General features: G+C 41.3%; 1 protein-coding gene across 1 annotated transcript in view; it reads left to right on the top strand.

Moving 5' to 3' along the window:
• The window catches only part of LOC140999734 (immunoglobulin superfamily member 21-like), a 31,328-nt gene that overhangs the window by 3,719 nt on the left and 13,464 nt on the right, over positions 1 to 14,145 (top strand). The gene's annotated exons all lie outside the window — the stretch shown is intronic.

The following is a 14,145-nucleotide window of genomic DNA, read 5'->3' as shown; positions in this document are numbered from 1 at the left end:
ATACATGTGGGCACGCAGCTGAATATTGATCTGCAAAAGTGTAGAAGTATTAAAACCTGTATGACACAGATGGGTAATAGTAGATGGGTAATAGTAGATATGCACACCTGCAGGTGAACATGGACTGTTAATTTGAGTTAAGGCCCACAAGGCCTGCAGCTTTTATATCAAATTTTGTGCTCATACATTCAATGTACACATATTTGAAAACTTACTTAAAATTACCCTGAAGTTTTTGTGATGCTACCTTTTCCTAATAAAACCAAATCAAATTAAAAAAACACAATAAACGTCACCTGAAGTGATAGAAATCAGTGAAAATAGAAATGGTTAAACAATGTGCTTCAATTTACTGTCCTGCGGAAGTTAGACAGAAACTAGTTGGAAATTAAAATGACATGATCAGCAGAAGTTAAGCAGAAACCAGTTGGAAGTTTTCTGGAAATTATTAGAGAAATTAGCAGCTATTTATTAACTGATTGTTGGAAAATAGTAGAATATTATTATTAAATAATTAAATAATGAAATTTCATATATGTTGCTTGGTCATTTCCACATACTTAACATGAAATTTATGGACCTGTAAGATGAGGCGTTACCCACCAAGGACATCTGTACCAAATTGAATGGCAATCCATTCAAATACTTATCAAGTAAGTTCAGTATCTTGCCCAAAGATACTTTGACATGTAGCTGGGGATCCAGGGATCAAACCACAACCCTTTCGATTAGTGGATGACCTGCTCTACCTCCTGAGCCACAGCCACCTACATTAAATAGGACAGGTTGCATCACAATCAGTGTGTTTACAGGAGGATGTAATTCCAGAGAACATCTCTCTCTCTCTGTTTCTCTACGGAGCATGTGCAACTGTCAATAGACGGAAAGGGAAGAGCGAGGGCAGATTGTCTACTGGTTAAACAATCAATGATGGTGTTGTTGTGTTGGACAGATAAAAAAAGTAAAAAAAATGCTGAAATGGGTCGCCACATACACTACCAGTCAAAAGTTTGGACACACCTTCTCATTCAATGGTTTATCTTTATTTTTATTATTTTCTACATTGTAGATCAATACTGAAGACATCCAAATTATGAAGGAATACATATGGAATTATGTAGTAAACAAAAAAGTGTTAAACAAACCAGAATATGTTTTATATTTTATATTCTTCAAAGTAGCCACCTTTTGTTTTGATGACAGCTTTGCACACTCTTGGCATTCTCTCAATCAGATCCATGAGGTAGTCACCTGGAATGGTTTCAGGAGTTCCCAGAGGTGCTGAGCACTTGTTGGCTGCTTTGCCTTCACTCTGCGGTCCAACTCATCCCAAACCATCTCAATTGGGTTAAGGTTGGGTGATTGTGGAGGCCAGGTCATCTGACGCAGCACTCCATCACTCTCCTTCTTGGTCAGATAGCCATTACAAAGCCTGAAGGTGTGTTTGGGGTCATTGTCCAGTTGAAAAACAAATGATGTCCCACTAAGCACAAACCAGATGGGATGGCATGTTGCTGCAGAATGCTGTGGTAGCCATGCTGGTTAAGTGCGCCTTGAATTTTGAATAAATCACCAACAGTGTCATCAGCAAAGCACCCCCACACCATCACACCTCCTCCTCCATGCTTCACGGTGGGAACCACACATGTAGAAACCATCTGCTCACCTTTTCTGCGTCCCACAAAGACAATGGCAGGCGAAACCAAAAATCTCAAATTTGGATCAGACCATAGTTCAGATTTCCACTGGTCTAATGTCCATTCCTTGTGTTTCTTGGCCCAAACACCTTTCTTCTTGTTGTTGTTCTTCCTCAGTAGTGGCTTCTTTTTTTTTTTTTCCCTGTATTTTTATTGGGCATTTATAATACAAACATACAAACATAATAATTACAGAACATGTAAACAGAGACAACAGAAACAGAACATAGCAGGTTGACAAAAACCACCCCCCACCCCCTGGTGAAGACCCACGTGGAAAATATCACGAGAACCCTGCTATGCATAGGAGACCGATTGTTGAGTTGGGTTCGTATTAGCAAGGTACTGTATAAGAGGTTGCCAAGTTGTGTCAAAATGTTGGAGTCTGTCTTTCAGGACAAATCTTATTCTTTCCAGATGGAGAGTATTAGTTAATTCCTCTAGCCACATCTTAGATGTTGGTGTATTTACACTCTTCGATAATGTAAGAATCATTTTTTTCACTATTATGAGACCATATGAAATAAAACATTGTTTTGCTTTGTTTAATTTTTTAAAGGTTTCAGACACCCCAAGAATAATAAGTAAGGGTTCTGGCTGTATCACAAACCCCATAACCTCGGACATTATATTAAAAACACCAGACCAGAAAGAGTAAATTTTGGGGCATAGTGCATAACTATGAAGATGGGTTGCAATGGAAGATTTGCATTTATCACATATAGGTGATACTTCTGGATATATATTATGTAATTTTTCCTTTGAGAAGTGGAGCATTTGTATAATTTTAAACTGAATAAGACAATGTCTTGCACTGTGTGAACAGGTGTTGATCTTCTCAAGGGCTCTGTCTCATAGATCATCTGTGATCGGTTCACCAAATTCTTTCTCCCATTTCTGTCTATGCGTGTGGGCAGTGGGGGGACTTAATGACAGGAGAGTATTATAGATACGTGTTATCAACTTTGGTTCATTCATTGGCAATTTTAAACAGTCATCTATTAATGATTTTGATTCGGTCTGAAAATCCTCCAAATGTCTACGTATATAGTCCCTGATTTGCAGATACTGAAAGAAATTATTATTTCCCAATCCAAATTTCTGCTGTATTTGAGAAAACGAGGCAAATACACCTTGTATATACAGATCTCTAACACATTTAATACCTTTCTGATTCCACTTAGAAAAGGCTCCACCCAAACCAGACGGGGCAAAAGTGGGGTTTCTATCTATGGGTAATGCAGAGGATATGGATCTAAGATTATAACTGGATTTGATTTGTTTCCAGATACAAATCATGTTATGAATAATAGGATTGTTGTTATATAATAACCTACTGATCGTAGTTGGCGCTAATAGAATTGCAGCCAGTGAATATGGATGGCATTCCTCCTGTTCCATCAGTAGCCAATTAGGTGGGGACTTTGTGGTGTTTAGCCAGAAAATAAAAGTCTTAATCGCTGAGGCCCAGTAGTAAAACAAAAAATTTGGAAGTGCTAATCCTCCTGCAGATTTAGGCCTGCAGTGATATTTCTTACCTATTCTGGGAGCTTTGTGTCCCCACAAAAAAGGAGTAATTAAGGAGTCTAATTGTTTAAAAAATGTTTTTTTAAAATAAGAAGAATATTGGGATATTTTGAAACAGATATAATAACTGTGGGAATAAGACCATCTTAACCGCATTTATTCTTCCAATTATCGAAATTGGGAGTGCATCCCAAAACAATAACCTAGAGTGAGTTTTTCTATTAAAGAGGCGTCTCAGATTGAATGTAGAGTTTCTGTTAGGTACAAAACCCGTCTGGTCCGGGTGAACTAACCTCTCCAACAGGGGGCCCAGTCTGTTAGCTAGTATTTTGGCAACATTCAGGAGCGAAATAGGGCGATAAGCAGCTACTTCCTGTGGATCTTTTCCTTTCTTATGAATTACCGTGATCACAGCTTCAGTTAAAGTCGGTGGTAGAGCACCGCTTTCCTGAGCGTGTTTGAATACTATTAATAAATAAGGAGATAACTTTTCACCATACGTTTTATATAATTCTCCAGGAAGTCCGTCAGGACCTGGTGATTTATTACCTTTTAACGAGGCAACAGCAGACTGAACCTCTCTAATTGTGAGCTCAGTATTTAGTGATTTATAATCTTCAACACCTAACCTGGGTAGGTCACATTTGTCTAAAAATGTATTAATAATCTCAGACTCTGAAGTGGATTTAGAAGTATACAATCAGTGTAAAATTCGAGGAACCTGTTATTAATATCTTTGGGTTTTGTGAGTATTGTGTTATCACAGGCTTTTACCTTATGTATTGTCCTATCGTTCTCCATTTTTCGGAGCTGACGAGCTAATAATTTATGTGGATTATCCCCAAATTCAAAGAACCTTTGTCTGGTATACAGGAATGCTTTACTTATTTTCACAGACATAATTTGATTGTATTCATACTTCAATGTTGTTATTTTTCTGTGCAGAGTAGGGGTGGGCGATACTGCAAATTTTGGTATCGATCCGATACCAAGTAATTACAGGGCCAGTATTGCCGACACCAATACTGATACCGATACTTTTTACTTAAAAAATCTGCATGTAGCCTAAATAGGAATACTAATGTTCCTTCAACAGATACACAAAAGGGTTATTATATTCTGCCATATTCATACTTCAGGTTTGAAGTAGGCTATATATCTTAATATAAGTATATATTTTTGAGTTCCAGTAAAACAATTAAGATTTATTTCAACTGTCCGAATATATGATAATAGTTTAATCCCTCTGCTAAAATGACATCTCTGACCACCAATTACACTTTGAAAATAACTTTCACTTCTAGAAATTGCTACCTGGATATTGTTGAGGTTTTTGTTGAAAGGCCTCTGTCAGTGACGTCTGTCTCTGTGCCAGGGGTCTGGTTCGGGTTTGGGGAGCTCCCTCCTCCTCCTCCCTCCGAATGCTTTGCAGCTCAGCATTAACTTTTGGGTGTGCTGCTTTTAAATGCTTATACAAGTATTGCTTTCCTGCATACGTCACAGGGAGCAGTTTCTGGGGGAGAGGGGCCTAGTGAACCTGAATGAGCGGAGTGAGAGAGGTGGAGAGGAGCGCTGCGCATAAGGACTAGCACAAACTGTGAAGAAATACGAGTGATTTGCTGAACTTATAGAAGAGAAACTACAACAAAAATATCGATCTCATCACGCTAGTATCGATCCGATACCAATACTCACCTTGGTATCGATACTATCGATATTTGGATCGATCAGCCCACCCCTAGTATACATGCGCACACGCACCCCCATTTATACAAGCGCATCTAACATCATATATCACATGTACCTACCTTACTTGTAATTATTAAAGTCAAATGAACACATCTCTCTCTTTTTTCTTTTTTTTCTCTTCCCTTCTTTCTCCTTTTTCCCCCTCCGCCAACTAAAATTAAAATCACCTTTGTTTATAATCTGACGGGGTAAGCATACAAGAATTAAACAACGTCTTAAGTCCTAGAAATAAACATATAGCTGTTTAAACATAGCTGTAGTTTTAGAAACAAGAGGTAAGAGTAGGTCACACTGGGAAAACACACTTAGACATAAAGCTGAATCTAATCATAGAACTAAATAAAATGGATAAATGAATAACGCCTATACTGAGAAAGAAAGATTCTTGTCCGAGAATAATAATACAATATCTAGATTATAAAGGATATATAGTGTAGTAACCCACGACTTACAAACCTTGCATGTTTGTTCTTACCGTCATGCAGTAAGACACCGGTTGTGTGTGTATATCTTGGCAGTTTTTTTGACAGGTAACAGTTATTGTGCTAATGTTAGCCACTGAGGCTAACTAGCATTCCTGAGATCCATGATTTATCAGTCCGCGGCAGCTGTAGATGACCCTGGACCAAAGAGTTGCTCTTCAGCTTTTTAAGGGTCTGTGAAGGATGTCTGTGTACCATTGTGTGTGACCAGGAGTCTTGCGGGGTTCAGTTCAGTTCAGTTCATTATCTTGACCGCTTTTTCCGTGAGGGTCGCGGAGATGTTACCGCTTTATCCCCCCTTTCAGGGGATTGCGGGGGTTACTGGGGCCAAATCCAGTTCTCATAGGGCAGAGGCCGGGGTATATCCCTGGACAAGTCGCCAGCTCATCGCAGGGCCCTCTGACGTCAGAGGCTGCCACACAAGGTGCCAACTGCGCGTCAGGAGCAGTTTTGGGGTTCAGTATCTTGCTCAAGGATACTTCGGCATGTAGTTCAGTTCCGCCCAGGGGAGCCGGGGTTTGAACCAGCGACCTTCTGGTCACTGGTCACCTGCTCTACCCACTGAGCTACAGCCGCCCGTCTTGCGGGGTAAAGTAGGCCATACCTGACGCCAGGCTTGTCACGCAATAGCTCCCTGGCACGGTTGAATAGAGCCCTTCGCTCTTCGGATAGTCAGGGAATATTTGAATCGTCTTGCCTCTGAAGTAAAGTTGCTTCGTTGCGCTGGCTTTCCGTATCATGTCCTCAAGCACATGATAATAGTGTCGCCTCAGGATGAGGCTCTCAAGGGTCAGGGCTTCTCCGGAGGGTCCGATGCACTCGGTCAATAAATGGCTTCTCATCCAGAGATAGCACATCTTTTAGCAGGTCAGCTACGAAGTCGCGCGGTCTGGATCCTTCTACCCCCTTGGGAACTCCAATGATTCTAATGTTGTGCCTCCTTGATCTGCCTTCTAAATCCTCACATTTTTCAGTCAGTTTCCCCACTTCGGAGTTCAGTCGCGTTACCTGGCATTGGAGAGCAGTAACATCGTCGGAGTGATGTGAGGCTGACTTCTCCAGCTCTTTAATAAAGTCTTCTCGTGCGAGGCCGTGGCTCCTTCAAGTGTTGCAATGGATGTCTGATTTTCCTTTTTAGTTGTAGCCAGCTCCTCTCTCAGCTCAGTGCAAACAGTTTGTATGCGTGCATCTATGGAGGCACATATATCGTTCTTGATCTGAGTGACTTCATTTCGCAGGTTAGCAATAGCAGCTAGTATTGCACGGTTAGGTGGGTCCGCCTCGTCACTCATATCATCAGGTAGAGGTGTGTCACTCGGGTCCGAGGGCTGGTACGGGGCCTGCTTCTTGTTGGTCGCTTTTTCTAGCTTGCCCCTTTTTAGACATAGTTTCCTTACATTGGTCTTTATAATGCACTCGTGTGTATCTTCTTGCGTCATTCCGAGGATCTTAAGAGTGGATTTACAAAAGTTTAGTGTTTTAATAAAGACAAAGTTATCAGAGCTCGCTCGAACACGTCTTACTCTTCCATCGCTCAACAGTGCCCCCAGTAGTGGCTTCTTTGCAGCAATTCAACCATGAAGGCCTGATTCATGCAGTGTCCTCTGAACAATTGATGTTGAGATGTGTCTGCTACTTGAACTCTGTGAAGAATTTATGTGGGCTCTAATCTAAGGTGTTGTTAACTTGTGGTTTCTGAGTCTGGTATCTCTAATGAACTTATCCTCTGCAGCAGAGGTAACTCTTGGTCTTGCTTTCCTGGGGCGGTCCTCATGAGAGCCAGTTTCATCATGTGTTTGATGGTTTTTTGCGACTGCACTTGAAGATACATTAAAAGTTCTTGATATTTTCCAGATTGACTGACCTTCATGTCTTAAAGTAATGATGGACTGTCGTTTCTCTTTACTTAGTAGAACAGTAGTTGAATAGGGCTATTCACTGTATTGAACTGTGTACCAACCCTCTCGCCGCACAACACAACTAATGGTCTCAAACACATCATGAAGGCAAGAAATTCCACAAATTAACTCTTGACAAGGCACACCTGTTAATTGAAAACCATTCCAGGTGACTGCCTCATGAAGCTGATTGAGAGAATACCAGAAGTGTGCAAAGCTGTCATCAAAACAAAAGGTGGCTACTTTTTGTGATCAATTTTTTATTTTATTTTATTTCATTACATTTCCATTTATCCAGACCCATTACCCGCACCCTTATCCCGGGGGTAACATTGATTATGGGGGGGCGCTGTTGGACACTGAGCATGTAGGACGTGTCTCCTTTTTGCTCCGCGAGTTTGTGTTTATTTTAACTTTTTAACACAGTTCTTTTTCATTAGTTTGGCCGGTACACAATTGTGACAAGTACTTGGTCAGTCTCGGTGTGTTTTTGGGGAATTTCAACCGACAATGGCAGCTGCACGTGGAAACCCGGCTCGCATAGGCCGTGCTAAGGCTTCTCCCTCAACTGAGCCCGCATCTCTGCCGAAGGTGGTCACAGACCCCGAGTGTGCGCCCAATTTGGATAACCTCCGGGCTATGTTGGACCAGTTGAAAGGGGACATTTGTTGCAAAATAGACTGGCTGTCTTGCGAGCTCCGAGCGGACATTTCTTCGGTGAGAGAGGAGCTTAGGCACGCAATTGAACCGATGCGACAGAAACTTAGCTCCCATGATCAAGCTATCACGGAGTTGCAGCGTGCATGCACTGACCACAGTGACCTACTAACTTCACTGGATTCAACAGTTTCCACGCTGAAAGCCGAGGTTAAACTGCTGGCCGATAAATGTGACGACCTGGAGGGTAGAGCAAGGAGGAACAACATACGGCTGGTGGGTGTGCCGGAGGGGGCCGAAGGTGTGCGCCCAACCGAATTCATTGCCCAGCTGTTGATGGACTCCCTTGGCCTGGATGAGTTGCCCCTGCTCGACCGTGCACATCGCACTCTCCGATCCAGGCCCAGTGAGGGGAAACCACCTCGACCCTTTGTGATTCGTGTGCACTTTTTTCACATGAGGAATGACCTTTTATGCTGGGCCAGCGAGGCTTCCAAGGAGTCTCCTCTTCTCTACAAGGGCAAAAGACTGTTTCTCTTTCCTGACTATACTTCGGCGGTTGCGAAGAAACATGCTGCATTCACGGACGTTAAACGTCTGTTACATTCGTGTCCTGGAGTGAAGTTTGGACTGAGGTTTCCCGCGACTTTGAGGATCACTCTTCCCGGTGGAACTACACACACCTTTGTGGACCCAGCCACCGCAATGGACTTTGTTAAGGTGAACTTAAAGTCTGGTGTCTTTTCTGGAGCTGCAGTTTTGAAAGCGGCTGGCAGTTTGTTTGGTAAACTGGGGGTAAAGTTAACCCGTTTTCTGTTGGTAAGCTGCCCTGCTTTAAGTTCGTGACACTTGGACTTGAGTCACTTTTCATATTTTGCTACTGTGTTTGTTTACATATTTATTTCATGCTTTATTACAAACTCGGATGAGCACTACTGGTTTGTGCTGTTAACGGAGCGTGTTAGGATGTTTTTGGTAGTTTGTGGGATTTGCTCGCGTCTTGTTGACGCTTCAGCTCGTGGGGTGGTGGGTGGGTGTGTGAGGAGTTCTCCCCTTTTCTCTCGTTGTATGTTTTGTGTTTTGTTTTGTCAGGTCGCCCTTGTTTTATTTTATTTCTGTGACTGTTATACATTCCGCGCTGCAGTGTACACTAATACTTGATTAGCATGCAGCAGTCTAGGATGCCACGACAATCAGGGACAGGACTCAAATTTGCTAGCTGGAACTCTAATGGTCTAAATCAGCCTATTAAACGTAGCAAAGTTCTTCATCACCTTCAGCAATTAGGTGCCCATATTGTTTTCCTTCAAGAGACTCATTTAAAATCTTCCAGCCATTTCAGATTAAAGGGGAGGTGGGTCAGTCAAGTATTTCATTCTAGTTTTAATGGTAAATCCAGGGGTGTTGCAATTTTGATTCACAAATCGGTCCCTTTTGTGTGCTCTAATGTAAAAGCTGACCCCAATGGAAGGTTTGTGTTTGTAACGGGGCAACTATATAGTAATTCTGTGATTCTGGCTAATGTGTATGGTCCAAACTGGGATGACGACAATTTTTTCCATCAATTGTTCGCCAAGTTACCTGACATGTCCACACATCTACTCATTATGGGGGGTGACTTCAACTGTTGGCTTAATCCTGTATTAGATCGTTCTTCTACTAGACCAGGAGTGCCCTCAAAGTCTTCTAAGACCATTTTATCCTTTATGGATGAGTTCTCTGTCTCTGATCCATGGCGCTTTCTTAATCCGTCTGGCAAAATGTATTCTTTTTCCTCTCATGTACATCATTCCTTTTCTCGTATTGATTATTTTCTCCTGGACAACCGATTTCTCCATTCTGTTCAGTCTGGCTCCTATGATACTATTCTAATATCAGATCATGCTCCGACCACACTGGAGTTATTCATACAGGAGCACGAACGTACGTGCCCCCCTTGGCGTCTCAATACGCGCTTGCTATCTAATGAGGATTTTGTTAAGTTTGTTTCTAATCAAATTGACTTTTTTCTTACTACCAACAGAACTCCAGGGATCTCAGCCTCCCTTCTTTGGGAGACTTTGAAAGCATACGTTAGAGGTGAAATTATTTCATACAGCAGCTACGCGAACAAACAAAGGAAAAAGAAATTAAAGGAATTGAGGTTACGAATCTCCCAGCTTGATAATATCTACGCTTCCTCCCCATCCCCTAACATATATAAAGATCGTCTCTCTCTTCAGGCTGAGTTTGATGTTCTTTCCACAAAAGAGGTTGAGGAGCTCTTATTTAAGGCTAAATATTGTTATTATGAATCTGGGGATAAGGCAACCAAACTTTTGGCCCATCAGCTTCGACAGGCTTCCTCCTCTCAGCAGATTCCACAAATTCATACTCCTTCTGGCATCACAACCGATCCTAAAAAATTAATGATCAGTTTAAACAGTTTTACTCCTTTTTATATACTTCTGAGGTCGAGTCTGATCTGTCAGCCCTGAATAGGTTTTTTGACTCACTGGAGTTGGTTAGGGTAGATTCTGATACTGGTGAGCGGTTAGAGGGCCCAATAACCATAGATGACCTGGAACGGGCAACATTTTCTATGCAGTCTGGAAAATGTCCAGGCCCGGACGGTTGTCCGACCGAGTTTTACAAGACCTTTTTTGACAAATTTGCACCAGTTTTGATCGAAATGTTCAATGAATCTCTTACTCTTTCTAAATTACCTCAGACTCTAAACCAGGCCTCCATATCATTACTCTTAAAAAAGAATAAGGACCCTCTGTCCTGCTCAAGTTACCGTCCAATCAGTCTTTTATCCGTTGATGTAAAACTTCTGTCCAAATTATTAGCTCTGCGACTGGAATCAGTTTTGCCTTTGATAATCTCTCCTGATCAGACAGGTTTTGTCCAGAACAGACATGGGTTCTTTAATCTCAGACGACTTCTTAATGTTGTTTATAATCCTTCTACGTCAATGGAGCCGGAAGCCGTGATCTCATTAGACACGGAGAGGGCTTCTGACAGAGTGGAGTGGAATTACCTTTTTTACGCTTTGGAGAGATTTGGTTTTGGCCAGGAGTTCATTTCTTGGATTAAGTTGCCCTATTCATCCCCTGTGGCTTCAGTCAGAACTAATGACACCCATTCAGATTATTTCCCTTTGCACTGCTCCACTCGTCAGGGCTGTCCTCTGAGTCCTCTTCTATTTGCTGTTGCTATTGAACCTCTGGCTATTGCGCTTCGTTCAGAGCCACACATTACTGGAATAACAAGATATGGTCTTGAACAGAAGGTCTCCCTCTATGCCGATGACTTATTATTATATGTGTCCAATCTCTCTGTCTCAGTTCCAGCTGCTCTTGACATCCTTAGTTTATTTGGTCAGATTTCAGGCTATAACCTAAATTTGGACAAGAGTGAGCTGTTTCCTTTAAATCAAGGTGCCCAAGATGCTGCTCAGGGTTTCCCATTCAAAATTGTTCCATTTGGCTTTAAATACCTTGGTATCCAGATTAGAGACCGATTTGAAGATTTGTTTGATTATAATTTTGCCCCTTTGTTAGATCAGATACGGAAGGACTTTCAACGGTGGTCACTGTTGCCTCTTTCCCTCGTGGCCAGGGTTAATTCGGTTAAGATGAACATCCTCCCCAAATTGTCTTATCTCTTCCAGTGCATCCCTGTCTTTCTCCCTCAGTCTTTTTTTCACAAATTAGACAAATTAATCACTGAGTTTATATGGAACAGGAAGGTCCCTCGTTTGCGAAAGGAGCTGTTGCAGAGACCGAGGACCCTTGGGGGCTTGGCCCTTCCTAACTTGAGGTTTTATTACTGGGCTTCCATCCTTAGAGTAATTCAGCTTTGGATTTCTCTGGAGGGGGCATTAGTTCCTCCTACATTGCTGAGTATGGAGATGTTTTCTGCTAAACCTGCTTCGTTGACTGCTCTCATCCACGCTCCTCTTAGCTTTTCTCTCTCCCTTTTTTGCAGTAATATCTTAGTTAAATCCACTTTTAAAATTTGGAAGCAATTTCGAAGTTATTTTGGTCCACAGACCTTCTCTCTCCTAGCACCTTTATCAGCCAACCCTGTTTTTCATCCTTCCTTAATGGATGGGGCTTTTTCTTTGTGGTCTGACTATGGTATCAAGGCATTTAGGGACTTGTATATTGCTGGTACATTTGCATCCTTCCAACAACTCTCTGAGAAATTCCATTTGCCTAGGCAACATTTTTTTTAGATATCTTCAAGTTCGTAGTTTCATCCGCAATCTTAGCCCCAATTTCCCAGGTCTCCCAGAGGCCTCTCTAATTGACTCCTTTTTAATCCAATTTCCTACCATTAAGGGTGCTATTTCACGTCTATATAATCTTCTTTGCAGCTAACTGCGCAACATAAAATTAAAACCAAATGGGAGGAGGATCTAGGGGAGGAGATCTTGGAGGAGCTGTGGGATGCCATTTTGCGTCGGGTTCACTCCTCATCTATTTGTGCTAGACACGGTCTGACCCAGTGCAAAATCCTACATCGTTCCCATGTCACTCAAGTAAGGCTTTCCAAAATCTATAATGATGTTGATCCCATGTGCATTAGATGTCATCAGGTTCCAGCTACCCATGTCCATATGTTTTGGTCTTGCCCTTCACTACTTAATTTTTGGACACAGATATTTAATTCTATTTCTGTTTGTACGGGGTTCAATTTGATCCTACAGCATGCACCGCTTTGTTTGGGGTTTTACCTCCTACTTTGCAGCTTCCTAAATATAAAGCTGACTTTGTAGCCTTTGTCTCCTTATTGGCTAGACGTTTGATTTTATTGAGGTGGAAGTCTCCTGTGCCGCCTTCTCACTCGTCTTGGATCAGGGACATCCTTCAGTCTGTGAAGTTAGGTGCTCGATACATGGTTCTCTTGCAAAGTTTAATAAAACATTTTTTGCACATGTTGAGGGATTGATTTTTACAGCTATTCCAGAGTAGCCACCCTGATTGTCTACTAATTGTGAGTTTTTTTTCTTGTGTGAATTTGTAGCATGCTGGGATGTTTTCTTTAATTTATCTCTGTTTAAGTGAACATATTCATATCTGATTTCATTTTATTTGATTTTTATTTTTCTTATTATTATACTTGACACTGTTTTGACTCTCGAATTGTCACCTCTTGATTTTGTTATGTCACTGAAAAATCAATAAACACATGTTTAATAAAAAAAAAACATTGATTATGGACGGTTACATGAAATAATAAATGAACAAAACAAAATAAAACACACAGCAACAGCAGTACATAGACACATTCATGAGGGTTTTTTTTCTTTTTTTCCCCCCCTTTCTTTCTCTCCCCTCCTTCCCCTTTTTCTTTCCCTCTCTTTTTCCCTTCCCTTCCTTCCATTCAGAAGAGTATCATCATTTAAAAGCAATATATGTGGTAAACAAGGTATGTTTGTCTGGATTAAACAAGGAAGAATGTTCGAAATGCTGAGCCAAAAGGAATAGACCCCAAGGCATTCCCACATCATGTGCATGTGCCCAACACTTTGTGAGGACATAACTGACATAGTGGGCTCTGAGTGATACGGATCTGGCAGCATCGTCTTGGGGATAAATAGTATCTTTGTATTAGCTTATAGTGAATTAACTGATGATTATAATTATGGGATGTTAGTGGAATATTACTCCACACTCTCTGCCAGTTGATACTGAGCCAAAATCTTTAGTATCTATATTCCAGACAAGAACATTGCCTGTGGGTCCAGTTAGTCTTCCTCGTAGCTCATTATATATTTGAGACACACTTTTTTAACTTTTACAATGTTCAAGAGATGCATTAGGGGATGAGTTATTAGGGTTTGATTCCATGGGACACCATATGTACGCATTGCTGTGCGCAACTGTAGATAAAAAAAGAAAGAGGTGCCGGGCAAATTATAGATTTGTATAAGTTCATGAAATGATCTAAGACAATCTTCATTATACATATCAGACAAAGTATGAACTCCCTGATTTTGCCAAGAGGAGAAAATGATTGGTCCACCACCTATAAGTAATAAATTATTTCTAAAAAATGGAGTATCTAAGGGCCACTTTATGTCCCATTTAACTGATTTGGCTATGTTATTCCAAACTAGAATTGAGTTTGCAATAATTGATCCAA

The sequence above is a fragment of the Pagrus major genome, chromosome 7 (genome assembly GCF_040436345.1).
Source record: "Pagrus major chromosome 7, Pma_NU_1.0".
NCBI classification, from domain to species: Eukaryota; Metazoa; Chordata; class Actinopteri; order Spariformes; family Sparidae; genus Pagrus; species Pagrus major.
The sequence above is the reverse complement of the archived record's forward strand: the minus strand, read 5'-3'. Positions and strand labels throughout refer to the sequence as shown.